Here is an 18,794-nt window from a genome sequence, read left to right on the forward strand (position 1 = left end):
CAAAGTGTGGTCTGTGGAACAGTGGAGGTTGAATTATTTTCATGAGAAATTATTTTCATGAGAAATCTAAGATGATTTTCACCTTTTGTTTCTTCTAACAAAGATGTTATTTGATTTTTCATCGTTTTGACATTTGTATTGATGGCGAAAAAGCAATAGTCCCAAAAAAATGAATAAAGGAAGTTGAACTAGTTGTAGCAGTCATCACAATTTTGATCATTATATATGAACAATAAAAATAATATCATTTCACTGAAAAATCTCCATAATGAAGCAATTCAAATTATACTTGATTAAATCTTGACCATGAGTATTAAACTTTTCAATATTGCATTGGATTAGAAAGGAAATTGTTTGCAATATTCCTACATAATAAAATGCCACACTTATTTCAAGGAAAAGTACTTGTTCAGTTATTTGAATTGTGAGCAAAACCAGTTGCAATTTCTATCAAAGCTAATTTAACTTAAAAGAATGACAAATTGTGATCTTTCCAATTTGTGTGTATGGCAGACATTTTCTTGAAAATGAATGAAGTGGTTGTGTTATGCCAAGATAAAAGACTGACAGTATTTGTTGCCAATGATAGAATTTGGGTTTTGAAAGAAAATCAGATTTAGAAAAATTGTATCTATCAATGTGACTTTGACAGCTTACTTATCCTACTACTTTTCTGATGAGAAGAGTGGTGCTAGTTAGTAATGTGATTTTTAATACTAATAAAATCTATCAACTTTTGAAGATAGGAGCAATACATCAAACTAACGCTTTCCAAATGACCAATACATTATGTCAGGAAATCACACATGGTGAAGCAAGACAATCATAAGCAAGGAAAGCCAATGGATTTTAATTCAGTTGAGTGTATAAAAAGCTCATTGATATAATTTTAGATTCCATGATGTAATAATTTTATTTTGTTGTTAAAACACCATTTGACAAGATATTGGGTTTAATATAAAAAAATAGTCTGCCATTTCAGTATACTGTGTTACATGAGTACTTTTCAATTTGATGATATCTTTCTAAAATACAGTTTAAATTGCTCCTCTGAGGTTTTTTCCATTCTTTCCTATCACATCTTGACTTAGTAGAATGTTTGTCTTCCAAGCAATCCTACATTTCCACTAAAATACACATCTTAACTATACTATAATGCATATACTAATATGCAACAGTAGAGTATACTAAATATACTATAGTATAATGTAGTATAGTATGGTAGTAAAATTTCACAGATGGATAACTGCTCATATGATTGTACTTAGTTTAATTTTTTAGTCACTGAATATGTATTAACAAGTATGTGAGTGGGTGTTTTTGTGTTTGGTTTTATTTCTATCAAAATAAAAATGTCAATGAATTCTACAAAAGGTATAAATATGTATCTAAACATGTATGGAAAATAAACAGTTTATAAGAATTATTTTAAACACTTCAGTACTTCCACTAGTTAAAATTTTAATTTGCTCATTAATCTAGACATGGTATGTTTTAAATATCAACCTCTTTAAGTTTTGCCTCACCCCAGCCTAAAGCAATGGAGCTATCTGACCTTGGACCAAAACCTGTGAAACCATGAGCTAAAATAAATTTTTCTTCCTCTTAGTTGTTTCTCTTGGGTGTTTACCACAGCAATAAAAAACTTAGTAATACAATAAGTAAATAAATGTATGAATTAAATGTACTCATAAAAATATTCCATAGTCCATAATTGGCTCAGGAAGTTGTAATTTCCCAAGCTCAGCTCAGAAAGATGAATTAGCTTGTCACTAGGTATCTAGCACAAATATTTAGGAATTCAGTCTAATGCTAATAATGGTTGTTTTCAGCTTTGTACTACTTTAAAAGGAAAGCTGAATGAACACTATATGCTAGGCACTGACCCAGTGCACACAGCGTGGAATTCAATGATCTCAATGTCAAGTCAAAGATGTTACTAAATCCTTCACCAAGAACATCAGATTTGAAAAGGACTGCTTCACACCCATGGTAGAGTATCCTAGAATGAAAAACCATGAAGCTATAAATGGCAGGTTCCACGAACTGAGTTGGGAAGGATCGACATATTGCGCTTGTTTTGCAGTAGGATTTTAAAGGTATGTACTCAGTCATTTGTATCTGACTATTCATTACTCTTTTGAAGTGATAGATTTTGTATTTGTGATAGGCATCAGGATTTCAATGGACCTGACATTGTGTTTCACCTTTATAATGCTTTCTCTGCATCGTTTCCAACTTAGCTCAAATTCCATCTCCAGGAGGGCAGCCACTGGCCTTCTTTATGGTATTCCTCATGGTGGGGCACTTATATACTGTGGTGAATTCAAGATCCCATGCACAGTCCTCTTCTCTGCTGGGAGTCACCAATCAACTGAGGAAAGAGAAATCACCAGCAATACGGGCTCTGTGAGACTCCTTGTTCACAGGTAATGGCAACTTGTTCATAGGTAATAGAAGTTATTTCTTTCCTAGGGCTGTTATGAGGATCTGATGAGGCAGTACTTATAAAGCACCTGCAGCAAGCCTATTCTCTCCTACTCAATAGAACTTAGCTACTTCTAATAATAAGTTACAATTACATTTTTAAATGAACACTAATTATTTAATTGAAGGAGTGGAGTTTCACACAGGGTGCTTTTAATTACTTTATTTTGTATACATAATAATATTTAAAATTAACAAAAACAGTACATATTGTCTCTTACTGTGCTAATGGAAAGCTCAGTTCTACTTGATTACAATCATAAAGGAATCTGGATTTATTCTTCTTCAATACAAAATGTTGGGTTTTTCCTCTCTGAATCAATTGTTTACTCTGATACTGTAATGACTTTAAGGTTTCACTTTGTTTCTAATTACTATAATATTATATTCAATACTAATTAAAATAAAGGATTAAATCTACACATGTGGGTTCATGTTCTTTTAACAGGAAATTTGATTCCATTTGTTTAGGATTACAAGGAAATGCTGGATTAATTCAGATATTATATACTTTTGTTGTGGTACTAAAGTAGCTATAAAATCTGTTCCATTGGAAATAAAGAAAAAGAAAGAGTCCTTGGTATCATCTATTAAAAATGCTCTGTCATTTGTAGCTTATTTTTACTCTGCCCAGTTTACCTCCCATCTTTTTGTCTCCTGAATTAATCTACCATGGATAGGACAGTGTGCGCTACATTAAACGGACCCCATATTCAAAGGCAATCACTCAGCAGGTGATGAGAACATAAGGTGAGAAGTATTTATTTGTTGGCAGGTGTCATTGGAGGATTTTAATCATTGACATTAGGTCATAGGTCCTGAGAGACAGTACACTTTACAGAACCCTCCTGTTCTCCAGGATCAGTGAAATGTTCTTTGCATCTCCTTCCTCAGCAAGAGCAGAGTTAACTACTCTCCATTTCTGTTAACCTCAGGACATTGTCTTGTGCTGTGTGGTTTACTCATACTCTACTAAGACTTTGCAAATAACCTTTTTGTTAAACTCTCTAGTTATCCGGATTCAAATGACACATTCCTTTAAAGGACAATGATAATACAATTGGTGGACAAATAAGAGAAAAATGGTTATGAAAGTAGCAAATATTTGTCCTTTAAAAGCTTAACAACAGATATGGACCTAAAATCGAGGTCTTTCAGTTGTATTTAAGGATGTTTAACCAAGATCCTCTTAATGAACTTCATGAAAAACTCAGGGGGGTGGTAATAAGAAGTGTTTTCATATATATTACACACACACACACACACACATACACACACAGAGAGAGCAATCATGAGGGCTAGTGATGAAATGAGACTGTATAAGATTCATAGCTGTATAAGATTGAGTAATTATGTCTCAGTTTTCTTTATAAAATCTGGGATATCAGAGTAGCTATCCTATCAGTTAGGGATTTCCAGAGAAATAGCACTGATAGAATATATTTAGGATTTTTGCGTGTTTTTAATCCCAGCAACTTGGGAGGCTGAATCGGGGGATTGCAAGTTCAAAGCCAGGCTCAGCAACTTAGTGAGGTCCTAAGCAACTTAACAAGATCCTGCATCAAAACAAAAAATAAAAAGGCTTGGGGATGTGGCTCAGTGGTTAAGCACCTCTGGGTTCAATCCATGGTATATTAAAAAAAAAAAACAACAGAATTTAGGTAAACAATCAAAAAATATGTGGATATTAAAAATTGTTGGAATAAAAAAATTCTGGGAAAGTTAATATTACTTACAGTTTCAAGAATGGATATGTGGCTGCCATTATAGTGTCCTTAGTGCTGGCTCTTGTTGTTGCTGCGCTCTTGCCTTATTCTGTTCATTGAAGCAACTGACTTATTTAATTATATAAAGCAGCTGTTGTACAAGGGCAGCAGCTGTTTGCATAATGTTTATTTACATTGCCATAATGTAATTTGAGAGGCTATCATGATTCCATCTTTGAGGCCAATGCTATATCTCCTTTGTAAGTTTTGTGAGCAATGAACCTCTCTCTTCATCGGAGCTTCAAATGACAAACCAAATCAAATCATGATCTACTCCTCTGACTTTATATTTCAGGACTTATGAACCGAAGTGTATAATTTCTTCTCCGTTACCTTAGTAAACACATATCAGAAAAGTGAGAATTATGCAACATTCAGAATATTGCATTCAAGCATATTAGGACACAGAGTTTGTGTTGTTTTTGTTTGTTTGTTTGTTTGTTTTTCAGACTTCTGACTTTCCCCATCTTTTTCTCATCTGATGCACTTCTTATGCCAGTTTGCCTCCCATCCTTTCAAATTTGGATGCCCCAAATGGATTGCTGAGAGATTCCCAATGGGTTTAATGATTATCCTGAGGGTTCAAGAGAGTTCTTTCCCTGTGACATGAACCTTATCTAGGGAGAAGTAGAATCCAGGACAGAGTTGGGCAATACAATGCTCTTTCTTTCTCTCTCTCTCTCTCTTTGCTGAGTGAAGAAATTTCTCCAGGCTCATTCTAAAGAAGATGCAGCGTTGTGGGATAAAATATGGAGATTTCCCGGTAGTAAGAATCTCAAAGAAGTCTCTAGCCAATAGGAAGGGAAGAACTAAAGACTTCAGTCCAACAACCTGTGAATGACCAAACTGTTCTTTACTCATTTGAACCTTGAGATGACCGAAGCCCAGTGACTCCCTTCTTGAAATCCGTAAGAGACTCTGAAGCAAAGAATCTAACTGATGCACACCCTGGTTTCTTACCTAAGGAAAATAAGAAGTAGCAAATATAATTATTTTAGACTGCTATGTGGTGGGATAAAGTATTACACAACATTTACTAATTATAGCTTTAGTCCAGCTCCAGCATTTCCTTCTGCAGACTGCATTCAGTACCCTCCAGTTTCTTATGAAGCCCCTGGTCAAGCAGAAAACACCTACCTAGACTCGTAAGTTCACCTCTTTCTTTGCTTCAAGGCTTTGCGGCATTCCTGAGCATGGCTCATCCCTTTAAGCCCCTGTTTATGGCAATAGGATCTCTTTCCCTAGAAACCAGCCCCTGCGCTGAAAATATGTCTGAGGATAATATAAGCACGAGAGGGGAGGTTCTGAGCCACTTCTCTGTTTATGAGTTTAACTATAACAAAATAATTTTCTTATTTACTGTGTTCCTGCCTAATGGTGTGAGGGTTCAATTTTCATCACACACAGTGTAATGAACGCTGTTTCTAATACAAAGAACAGATATATTTTTTGATTGGTAAAGATACCAATACCTTAAGTTCATTGTGTTAATTTGAAGGATCAATATTTTGCACCATTTATTTATCTGTATATCACTATAAATCTAAACTACCCCATTATATCTTTTCATACATTTTACTATCTACTAGTGTCCTTACTCCTTATTGTTTTTGATAGAAATCTCTTGATTATTATGCACCTTTTCTATGCCATGTAAATCTTGAAGTCAGGTTGTTAACATTTCATTGAAACCCTTTAGTTACTTTAACCCTGTAGATAAAATTGTAAAAATATTTATTATAGTCTTTCTATCTTCATCACATCATTGTGGATTTGTCTTTTCACATTGTAACCTATCAATTCTGTTTATATAATGAATTTATATTGGTTAATTGAATAATTTATCATCATGAAGTGATCTATAAACTTTAATACTTGTATATCTATACAAGCTTTTTCTTTGCTAGTATTTTCATAATTTATTTTTGCACATTTTGTACAAACTTTTTAATATTAGCTTTGCCTTTTGTAGCAGCATATTGCTTGGTTTTATTTATTTTTTATTTGCTTCTTTTGTCCAATGATTCCTTTTACAAGAGGACATTTTGTTCAATCATAATTTTTATGATTATTGATGTGTTAGATTAAATCTACAGATTATTTGGTTATTAATAGTTGTCCTGCTTCAACTAACTTTCTTTCCCTTTTGTCTGATTTTGAATTAGTGGTTCCTTTTATTAATTCATTTTTTATTTGCTAATTTGATCTTTTAACAATTTTACTGTAGTTTTGAAAATATTTCACAGGTAGTTTTAAAAAAATTACTTTGTAGCTACTATCTGAACCATATTAATAGCAGTTGTTATTCTTTGGTAATTATTTTATTTTTGTCTGTATTTATTGAATATGTTGTCTGAAAATGTTTAACATAGGGAAATGGGAAAAGTGAAGATAAATTTATAAGAAAGCATCACTAAATGAGGAAAGGGAACTAGATCGATTTCTGGAAGCTTGGCAACCTAATCAGAACTAGAACTCATTGTAGCGTAAACTCATCTTAACATAAGAAAACATTTTCTCTTAAATATTGTTGTCACAGGTGGAACAGGATAATTTTCACAAGGTGAATTCTGCTCAATGAACTACTTAACCAGTTTAGCTAAAGGAAAACTTCAGGGATTCAGGAAATATCTGAATTCAGTAAATGTTTGTATTTAGGAAGAAAGGAAAATATTTGGTTTCATTGGACCTAGTGAGTCAATCATTTTAAGAGAGTTTGAAAATCTTTAAAAAAAAAATCCTACCATGTTAATGAAGTTGAATTTTGGTTGAGGGTCTAGATATACTTCTAAGGCTTTCAGCTGTGGTCTGGCTTTGAGCTTTACTTTCCCACCAGTTTAATTTAATTTCTGCCTTATTTATGTTGTAAAATTGTCCTTTATGAGGGTGGTAAACTGAATATCAATGCTCTCTAATAATTCTCTGCTCCCTGAGATTCTGGGATAATCATAGCTAGGACTTGAGAATATACATTGTAAAATAAGCAGTTTGACTTTAGGTATCATGACAGGTCTTGATCTTTCAGTTTATGAGTATCTGAGAGAAAAAAAATGATTTCTGTTCATCAAGAATAAAATTAAGCTTGTGGACTGGGGATATAGCTCAGTTGGTTGAGCACAAGGCCCTGGGTTCAAATCCCCAGTACCGCAAAAAAAAAAATAAATAAATAAATAAAATTAACCTTGTGACCATTAATATTAATCATGTAATAGCACATAGTTTCAAAATATATCAAAAATGTATTTTAGTTGATTTTCAGCATAATCATTTTTATTTTATTCATCTCCATTTCGATTAAAATAAAATTAAAAATAATACCACCTTTCAAAATTTCTGTTTATTTAAATTTATCTTTATTAATTCTGTTATGTGACTTTCAGCTAACTATACCCATTTGAATTTAATTGTGATACTAGATAAATATTTACACACATGAGCAAAAATTTAACTTTCTCTTATTTACAATTTTATAATAATTTCTTGAGAGTCCATAACAAAATCTGAAAATTTTCCCTAGAAGTTTATTTAGGTAGTTTCTAAAAACATATATATACAAATATATATATATATATATATATATATTTACCTATCTTTGAGATAGTGTCCATAGATGTCAAAAAATTTGAATGTTTGTATAGAATATTCTATGAATATTTCTAATTTAGGTTTCTCTTTAGATATGTGTATTTAAAAATATATCATATTATATGTGATAATCCAAGTTGGTTTCTCTCTAAGGTTATCTAAAATTATAGTAACAGTAAAAAAGTAATTTCACCCTTACAAGAAGGAAATTTGAGATCAATGTCCATTCATATTAAATTTATATCAACTTTATAGCTCTTTTGTCATTGTGACATATTTATGAGGCTGTTAACTTTTGACTGCCTGGAGGTTATAGTGAACTTGATGTGACCCTTACCTACTAAGTCAAGATCATACAAGTTACACTGACTATATGCCATTCAGAAATAATGCTAAAATTCTTGTGCATTAGTGAATATCTAAGAAAAAGTATGACTGCTTAATTTGTGTTAGGGATAAAAGGATGAAAAAAGTTACTGTACAAAAGATGTAATTAATATAACTGAAGTGTCAAATTTAGTATCACTCTTAGGCAAATAATGCATCATAAGATATTTTAAATATTAAATTGGCATTTAATAAAGCTTTTCAAATAATTTTGTATTTCTTGCACATAAAAATTAAATGGAAACTTAATTACTAACTCATTTATATATTGTCTTTCTTAGTCATTACCAAAAAATGCTGCTAAATGAATCAGATTGCTATAAAGGAAAAATGTAATGAAGTACTAGGATTTTGATATTAGGTCTATAATGGGAATATTTATTTGATTTACCTTTTCTGCATTAATTTATCTTATTAAATGAGAGTTTTGAAGAGTCAATACTTTTGATTATTCATTTCATTAATATTAATATTTCATTAACTTTACTTTTTCTTGAAAATTCACAATTTGTATAAATTTATGGGATACAAACTGGTGCTAAGATTTATGAACACAATATCGAATAATTAAATAAAGGTAGTTAACACCTCAAATATTTAACAGTTTTTGTGGTGAGAATATTTGGAATTTACTATTATGAATTTTGAAAAGCACAGCACTCTGTAATGAGCCTTATTTGCACACTGCAATAAAATTCAAAAGGAAACAAACACACTCCTGTGTGACTGAAATTTTATACTCCGACAATTCTTCCCTCCTCTAGCCTCTAACCACCATTCTACTTTCTACTTCTGTGAGTTTAATTGTTAGTTTCCAGATATGAGTGAGAACATGTGGTATTTGTTTTTGTGTGCCTGGTTTATTTCACTTAATATGATATCCTCCAGATCCATTCAAAATGTAGCAAATGACATTTTTCTTCCTTTGTAAAGGATGAATATTAATTCTGTGTGTGTGTGTGTGTGTGTGTGTGTATAAGAGAGAGTGCACTACATTTTCTTTATCTATTACATTTTGCATTCCATTTTGAAGGGCACTTAGGTTAATTCTGTAACCTGAATTTTCTGAATAGTTTTGCAATGCATATGGCAGTACAGATGTCTCTTGGACAAACTGCTTTCAAACATATTGGGCAAGTTCCCACAAATGGGATGGCTGCATCATGTGGTACTTCTAGTTTTAGTTTTTTGAGAAATATGTACATAGCTGAACATAGTGACTGTACTAGTATATATTCCCACAGCAGTGTACAAGTATTGCCTTTCTTCCTCTCTTAACCAGCACTCGTTATTGTTCATTTTTTGATAATAGTCATAATAGGTAGGAGTTGATACCTCATTTTGGTTTTAATTTACATTTCCCTAACGATTAGTGATGCTGAATATTTCTCTATATACCTCTCGGACATTTGTTTGTCTTCTTTTGAAAACTGTATGATCCAGTCCCTTGCCACCTTTTTTTTTTTTTTTAAGAGTGAACATTTTCAAATTTATTAACTAAAGATAATTTTAAGAAACATTTGTAGGCAATTCTAAAAGGATTCCATATTGAAAACATATTATATTAGAAAATATTTAGTTATAAGAAATTGATTATACATAAATGTATTTTTGGGGGGAGGGTTTGGTACCAGGAATTGAATCCAGGGACGCTTAACCACTCAGCCAACGTCCCCAGCCCTTCTTATTTTTATTTTTATTTTGAGACTGGTCTAAGTAAGTTGCTGAGGGTCTCACCAAATTGCTGAGTCTGGTTTTGAAAGTGGGATCATCCTTCTTCAGCCTCCTGAGCCACTGGGATTAGAGGGGTGTGCCACCATGCCCAGCCTAAATACATGTTTTCTAAGCTTTTTAAAATGTTTAGATATTCAATACAATAATTTCATTTTTTAAAATAATTTAGCAATCTTCATTCCTTTCTCTCTCTCTCTTTTTTAAAATTAGAACTTTATAGTTATACATAGTAGTTGGGTTCATCCTGAAAACTCATACAACTTTGGAAATCATTTTTTGGAAATCATTTTCAGTTCATGATTCCCGTCCCCACCCCACATTTTCCCTCCTGTCTTCCCTTCCCTCTTCCATTCTGCTTCATTTATTCTCCAAGATTTCCTTGTGTCCATCTATTATTTTATACTTTGTTGATTCTTTATGATATACTATCCTTCCCTATCCCTTTGCTTTTTTTACTTTAGCATCTGCATATGAAAGAAAACATTTGACCTTTTAAATTTTTAATTGAGGTTTTTTTGTTATTGTATTGCTTGAATTTTGTTTATTTTCATATTAACTCCTTGTTCAATATATAGCTTGCAAATATTAGCACTTCATGACTGAATTCTCCCAAATATTTGAAGGAGAACAAATTCTTCTAAAACGCTTCCAAAAAATTGGAGAGGAAGAAATATTTCCAAAGTAATTTTACCATTTTGGAATTACCTTAATACTAATCCAATGGAAAATTTCAGGCCAATAACCCAATGAATATAAATGAAAAAATCCTTAACATGATACTAACAAACCAAATTCAATAACATATTAGAAAGTTCATCTACTATGATCAATTGTAGTTTATCCATTGAGTATAGGGATAGTTCAACATACACAAATAACTTTGATACATCACCTTTACAGAGGAAAGGTAACAATCATATGATTATATCATTAGATATCAGAAAACTTAACAAAACTCAACATAATAAAAATCATCACCAAATTAAGTCTAGAAGGAAAGTACCTCAATAAAATAAAGGCCATATAGAATAATTCCATTTTACATTATGGTAAACACAATGTACTCTGCAAGCTAATATTATATTCTATGATAAAAAAAATTTGAAGACTTTCTTCTGAGATCTGGACTATTACAAGGATGTCCATTCCTATGCCTTTATTAAACCTTAGCAAGAGCAATTAGGCAGGAGAAAGAAATAGAAAGCATCCAGGTTGAAAAGGAAGAAATACGATCATCACTATTTGTTGGTGATATAACGTATACAGAATACCTGACAGACTCCATTAAAACCTGTTAGAACTAAAAAATAAATAGATACAGAAATATACAAAAATCAGTATTATTTCTGTACCTGAAAAATGAACCAAAAATTGAGAAAATGATCCCATTCGCAATAGCTATTGGAAAGAAAAAATATAAATAAATATAACTAAGGGTTCTAGAGACCCTGTACACCAACAACTATGAAATACTGATAAGTGAAATATGAGAAGATGCAAATGAATGGAAAGATATCCCATTTTTGTGGATTGGAAAATAAATATCGTCAGAATGTTCATTCTACCCAATGTGATTTAAAAATTCTATATAATTCTTATCAACATTTTATTAACTTTTAATCATATTTCTAATACTTTTTCCAAGAATGGCAATTATCTCTGGTTTACATAGCCATTCTAAGGTTTAATATTCTTACAAGTCTTGCTTTTCTCTCTCCATCTTCCTTCCTCCCCTGGTCTGGGATGTATGAAACAAAAATTAATGTGAAAATTTGCTCTAATAAATAACTTCCCAGTTGCAAATAAAATATTTATTTACTCTTCATATTATAACTGTGCAAATTCATGAGACATATCAGAAAGTAGAAAGATAGTCCTAGGTTCATTGATGTCAATTTTGAATGTATAGAATTAAGGTTCCTAAATTTTAGAATAAATCAGAATTGCCTGTAAGAGTTATATATGCAAAGTGTTAGGCCGTTTGACTAAGAAAATCAGAGTTGGGTCCAAGAATTTTCTTTTTAGAAGTTCCCTGGGGATGCTAATGCTGTTAGGCTGAGTAATTAAGATGAAATCTATTGTAAAAATAGATACAAAAAATAGATACAGTATTGACCCTTAGTTTTGACTACTTCACTAACCAGGAAATAAAATTGATTACAAATGGAGATATTTTTGACCCTATGTGGTGATTTGTCAATAATGGTTTCTGGACCAATTTCACATTTTTCTTTGGTTTGAGATAAAATATGATAGTGATCAGCTTATTGTCTCTCAAATCTAAATCACCCTTCTTTGTTCTGTTTGCTGATTCTACTGCAGAATGTATAAATCATTTTTTGCCCCTTGGGGACAGGTAACTGTGGACTCTTGTTCAGAAATCATGCTAATGGCTTTCTGAGACTACTGTTCTCAAAGGAGCAGTCTCTGGCTTTCTTTACCCGCTAGCTGCTTACACAGTAATCCCAACCACAGTACTAGGAAGCTGTCTGCCAATCATGAGATGGTCCTACTGAATATATTCTTCTAAGAATTAGCTCCCCTTGCCAAAATCCTCTGGTAATTTCCTTGGCTGTGCTTCATTTCATAAAGAGGTCTAAATATCAGACTGGCCAAGTGGGGGTGGATATCCTCTTCTAAGTATTTTCTACCTAGTCTGTCTGCATTTCTCATCCTAGGGTATTATTTGTTCTATTCCCCTCCCCCTTTTTTTTCAGGTCATCATAGATTTTTTTTATTCTCACTTATAGTAATTAACCATCTTTTGTGAGTTCATTATTAAAATATTACAGAATTTCCCTTTTTGATTAACTGGAGCATTTTCTTCCTTCTGACTGGAACCTAACTAATTTACCCTGATATATTAAATAGAAATTGTTAATACATTTAAAAAATATCCTTTCTTGTTTTTTTCAGAGAAAATTCTTACTGAAAGACTTCTGAGTATAAAATAAGTATGAAAAAAATCAACCAAACATAGTTTAGTAAATTCTTAAATAATAAGTAAGAATTTAAAAATAAAATTGGAGAATACACTTTCGTATCTGTTGAAAGTTCTGTGAAGATTTATTATCTAGCAGACTTGTAGGAGACATCTGATCATTTTCCCTATTTAATGTAGCATATATGATATTATCTTTCATTTATTTATTTATTTTTATTTTTATTTTTTTATTGTAAACAAATGGGATACATGTTGTTTCTCTGTTTGTACATGGCGTAAAGGCATACCATTTGTGTAATCATAAATTTACATAGGGTAATGTTGTCTGATTCATTCTGTTATTTTTTCCCTTCCCCCCACCCCTGCCACCCCTCTTTTCCCTGTATACAGTCCTTCCTTCCTCCATTCTTTTCCCCGCTCCCTAACCCTAACTCTAACCCTAACACTAACCCCTCCCGCCCCCCATTATGTGTCATCATCCACTTATTAGCGATATCATTCATCCTTTGGTTTTTGAGATTGGCTTACCTCACTTAGCATGATATTCTCCAATTTCATCCATTTGCCTGCAAATGCCATAATTTTATCATTCTTCATGGCTGAGTAATATTCCATTGTATATATATGCCACAGTTTCTTTATCCATTCATCAATTGAAGGGCATCTAGGTTGGTTCCACAATCTGGCTATTGTGAACTGAGCAGCTATGAACATTGATGTGGCTATATCTCTGTAATACGCTGATTTTAAGTACTTTGGGTATAGGTCAAGGAGTGGGATAGCTGGGTCAAATGGTGTTTCCATTCCAAGTTTTCTAAGGAGTCTCCACACTGCTTTCCAGAGTGGCTGCTCTAGTTGGCAGTCCCACCAGCAATGTATGAGTGTACCTTTCTCCCCACATCCTTGCCAACACATGTTGTTGCTTGTCTTCTTGATAATCGCCATTCTAATTGGGGTGAGATGGAATCTTAGGGTGGTTTTGATTTGCATTTCTCTTATTACTAGAGATGTTGAACATTTTTCCATATGTTTGTTGATTGCTTGTAGATCTTCTTCTGTGAAGTGTCTATTCATTTCCTTAGCCCAAATGTCGATTGGATTATTTGCATTCTTGGTGTAGAGTTTTTTGAGTTCTTTATAGATTCTGGAGATTAGTGCTCTATCTGAAGTATGATTGGCAAAGATTTTCTCCCACTCTGTAGGCTCTTTCTTCGCATTGCTGATAGTTTCCTTTGCTGAGAGAAAGCTTTTTAGTTTGAATCTATCCCAGTTATTGATTCTTGCTTTTATTTCTTGTGCTATGGGAGTCCTGTTGAGGAAGTCTGGTCCTAAGCCGACATGTTGAAGCTCTGGACCTACTTTTTCTTCTATAAGATGCAAGGTCTCTGGTCTGATTCCAAGGACATTAATCCATTTTGAGTTTAGTTTCGTGCACGGTGAGAGATATGGGTTTAGTTTCATTCTGTTGCATATGGATTTCCAATTCTCCCAGCACCATTTGTTGAAGAGGCTATCTTTTCTCCATTGCATATTTTTGGCCCCTTTGTCTAGTATGAGAAAATTGTATTTATTTGGGTTTGTGTCCATGTCCTCTATTCTGTACCATCGATCCACCTTTCTATTTTGGTACCAATACCATGCCGTTTTTGTTACTATTGCTTTGTAGTAGAGTTGAAGATCTGGTATTGCGATACCCCCTGCTTCACTCTTTCTGCCAAGGATTGCTTTAGCTATTCTGGGTTTTTTATTCTTCCAGATGAATTTCATAATTGCTTGCTCTATTTCTGTAAGGTACATCATTGGGATTTTAATTGGAATTGCATTGAATCTGCTATAGCACTTTTGGTAGTATGGCCATTTTGACAATATTAATTCTTCCTATCCAAGAACATGGGAGATCTTTCCATCTTCTAAGGTTTTCTTTAATTTCTTTCTTTAGTGTTCTGTAGTTCTCATTGTAGAGGTCTTTCACCTCTTTTGTGAGATTGATTCCCAAGTATTTTATTTTTTTCGATGCTATTGTGAATGGGGTAGTTTTCCTAATTTCTCTTTCTGAAGATTCATCACTTATGTATAAAAATGCCTTAGATTTATGTGCATTGATCTTATATTCCACTACTTTACTGAATTCACTTATGAGTTCTAAAAGTTTTCTGGTGGAATTTCCCTGGTTCCTCTAAGTATATAATCATATCATCAGCAAATAGGGATAGTTTGAGTTCTTCTTTTCCTATTCGTATCCCTTTAATTTCTTTGGTCTGTCTAATTGCTCTGGCTAGAGTTTCAAGGACGATATTGAAAAGCAGTGGTGAAAGAGGGCATCCCTGCCTTTGTTCCAGTTTTTAGGGGGAATGCTTTCAGTTTTTCACCATTTAGAATGATATTAGCCATGGGCTTAGCATAGATGGCCTTTACAATGTTAAGGAATGTTCCCACTATAAAACTCAACAAATAAACGACCTAACACTATAGCCCAAAGCCAAAAGAAGAACAGACCAACACCAAAAGTAGTAGAAGACAGGAAATAGTTAAACTCAGAGCTGAAATCAACGAAATTGATACAAAAGAAACAATACAAAAAATTGACAAAATAAATAGTTGGTTCTTCGAAAAAATAAACAAAATTGATAAACCTTTAGCCACACTAACAAAGAGAAGACGAGAGAAAACCCAAACCACTAAAATTCGGAATGAACAAGGAAATATCACAACAGACATGACTGAAATACAAAACATAATTAGAAGCTATTTTGAAAATCTATACTCCAACAAAATAGAAAATTTCAAAGACATCAACAGGTTTCTAGAGACATATGAATTCCCTAAACTGAATGAGGAGGACATATCTTTCATTTATAGATCAACCTTTGATAAACACCACTTTGTATTGATATCTTCTAAAAACATTTCCTGCTAGATATCTCCCTGTTGGGCTCAACCATCAAGGTATATTACCTGGTGACTCAAGGCTGCAGAAAGAATGGATTTACTCTTTATTTCCTGTGTGCTTCCTGTATGGATCCTGCCACCTTCTTTCCCATAGCATCACAGGCTTCTTCATCCCAGCATCAGTTTCTTACCATCCATCCTTCCTTTATACTTACCCAGTGGCCTCTTAGCCCTCGCTCAGAGGTATCAACTTGTCCAATGCTGTCTCAGCCCCTTTGGTCCACCTCTCTTCCTAGAGAACAAGAACACCAGGCAGCACCTGCTTTTCAGAGGTCAGAGGCTTCGCTCTGTCAGGTCCTTTGCCAAACATAGAATTTTAAATGAGGCTATCCTATTTCCTTTGTTCACCAAAACTCAGAGGTGGTGGTACTCATTATTTTTTCTATGATACTTTGGATTTATTTATTTATTGGCTTCTTAAGTTATCTGTTTTTTTTTAAAAAAATATGCTTAGCTATCAATTCCTCACATTAAATACTTTTGTTCCAATAACTGCTCTAGTTTCTGTCTTGTAGCCCAACCTTGACAGTAATAGAAATTGGTGCTAGGAGCCATCCTCAGAATCTAAAATATAGAGCAGTGAATTCACTGGGTTCTGTTCTTGTGCTTGAGCACCAAGCTGATTTGCTGGCAAATTAGAAGTCAGATGCTAATAATCCATGACATCTGTGATGTTATGATTAGTCAAACCTTTACCTTTACCTACGACTCATTGTGATAAAGTATCTACTGAAGTAAGTGCCTTGGGGAACTAGGCAGCTGCTACATTCGTCTGTTGTGACAGTGACGATGACGACAAGGGCTATCATGTGGGATGTATCTTCACCGCATTGGAGCACTGACAGAAAGAACATGCCAAGCTAGAGGTCATTAAACTCTCACCTCAAATTACAGTCAGAGACTTGGAGCTTATCTGTGGTGTTTCCAGAAGATCCCTCTATTCCCTGTAGCCATTGGGCCTAAATCTGCTGAATACTTTCATGTAATTTGACTTCATTGTAAAATGAAAACATGATTTTAGTCTGATGTCCCAACAAGTCTTATATAATTTTAGTAAGCCATACCACCCTAAAAGTTGAATTAGGACATTTGATTGGAAGTAGCTTTCACTCTCATATACGGACTTATTTATGTTTCTATTGCTTGGAAGGATAGTAATCATGCCTAAGTATATTTCTTTCAAGGAAATTCCAATTCTCTTTAAAATCTAGAACCAATGCTCCTTGTTGTTATTAGACTTATAATGAGGCTTATATCTTAGTATTTCTAAAAAGGCAAGTAAAATCTTACTGGAGGAAAAAATGGTTTATATACCAAAATAGTTGAAAGATTTTATTCCCCATATTGGTAGGAATATATGTGTGAATGGATTCCAATATATTCTATTAGGGAGGATGGAGTATAATACCAGATTCAGCTGTGTGGGAAGCCATCCTTATTTAGCAGAATCACACTAGATTGAGCCATGTGACATGGAGACCTGGCTTCTAGGAACTGCCGGGAATGTGGCGCTGCATGGGAATGGTTCCCTGTTTCCTTCGGGAATTTTCCCCCTAAGAGAATGACTCCCTAACTCTACCCTATCCTGACCATCAGAGTAGAAGTTCCATCCAGCCCTTGCCCCCTTTTACCTGCATATTATAAATGAAAAAGAGTTGGGTAACTCAGTTGTGAAGAGGCCAGAACTGATATGACTGGACTCATCATACCCCCTCTCTCATAAAAAGATTATTGGCTCTTGTGTGTTCATTGAGTAGATAAGTTTATTGGGTAATAGATAGAAAAACTGCCAACATCCTCCTCCGGCAGTTAACCCTTCCCTCCTCCATGGGAGACATGGCAGAGAGGACCCTGACACAGCTGAATTTATCAATTTGGCTGTGTTTACCAGAAATTTTGGATTTAATAATTTTGCTCATTGAGCCACAGATTGCCAGAGCAGCTTTCTTGTTTGGTTGACTGGAATTTGCACTCAATAGTGGTCTGTGCTTAATAAAGTTGACATGCCAGAACTTTTCCTGGAGTAATGTGAAACCTGAAACAGAAAGTCATAAGGAGATGGAATGTTGAGATGGATTTATTACATGTGACCTGCATGTATATTCACTAGCTTACAAGAGAATCTAGGAAATCATTTCCTTCATAAGGCATTGAGAATGCTTACTGAGGGCAGGAGAACTGAAGGACTTAGAATTTGTCTTCCTTATTATATGAGGGGTGTAACAGTAAAACTTCACTTGTGGAAAATTGTGCATCAAAAGCTTAAAACATTCAGTGGTGATAATGCCTATCACATACTTCTTAGCTTCTCTGTTAGTCTGTGTAGCAATCATATGTTTTTATATGACTGTAGATTATTGTAAACTTAATTAAGTAAGAGACTATGATTTTAGCTACTATTCCGAATGTATATCCCTGGCATCTAATATTTACATATTTATCTGGAAATACTTTTTTCATGAAATTCCATAGGCATTACCATAAACAGTTTATATGACTGATTCAACAAACACCTTAGCAGTTTTGCCTCTGATTTCATTATTGCCCCTATTCCCCACCTTGCCAGAATCTGGAGGAATCTTGATCTTCTTGAAATTCCTCACAATATTACACTGTATCATTTTATTGGTGATACATGCCAACTAAAGCAAATGGGCCAGAAATGGCAAGTACTGCAAGTCTCATAGTCTGAGAGATTAGCCACATGGTGTTCAGGGCCTTACAAACCCACAATTCTCCAGCAATCTAATGACCTGGACTCCCAAATAAATTACTGAATCTTCAACCCCCTAACAGTACTAGAATCGATGTTTTTTGAGACATGGTAGATTCTGTATTAATATGAGATATTTAAGTCAATCTATTTAATAACTTGTAAGTCTGCAAATTTTGGATGGAAATCAAGAAAGAAGAGTGCTTATAATACATTATTCATTTTATCA

Source organism: Sciurus carolinensis, chromosome 4, assembly GCF_902686445.1.
Source record: "Sciurus carolinensis chromosome 4, mSciCar1.2, whole genome shotgun sequence".
In the NCBI taxonomy this organism is placed as follows: Eukaryota; Metazoa; Chordata; class Mammalia; order Rodentia; family Sciuridae; genus Sciurus; species Sciurus carolinensis.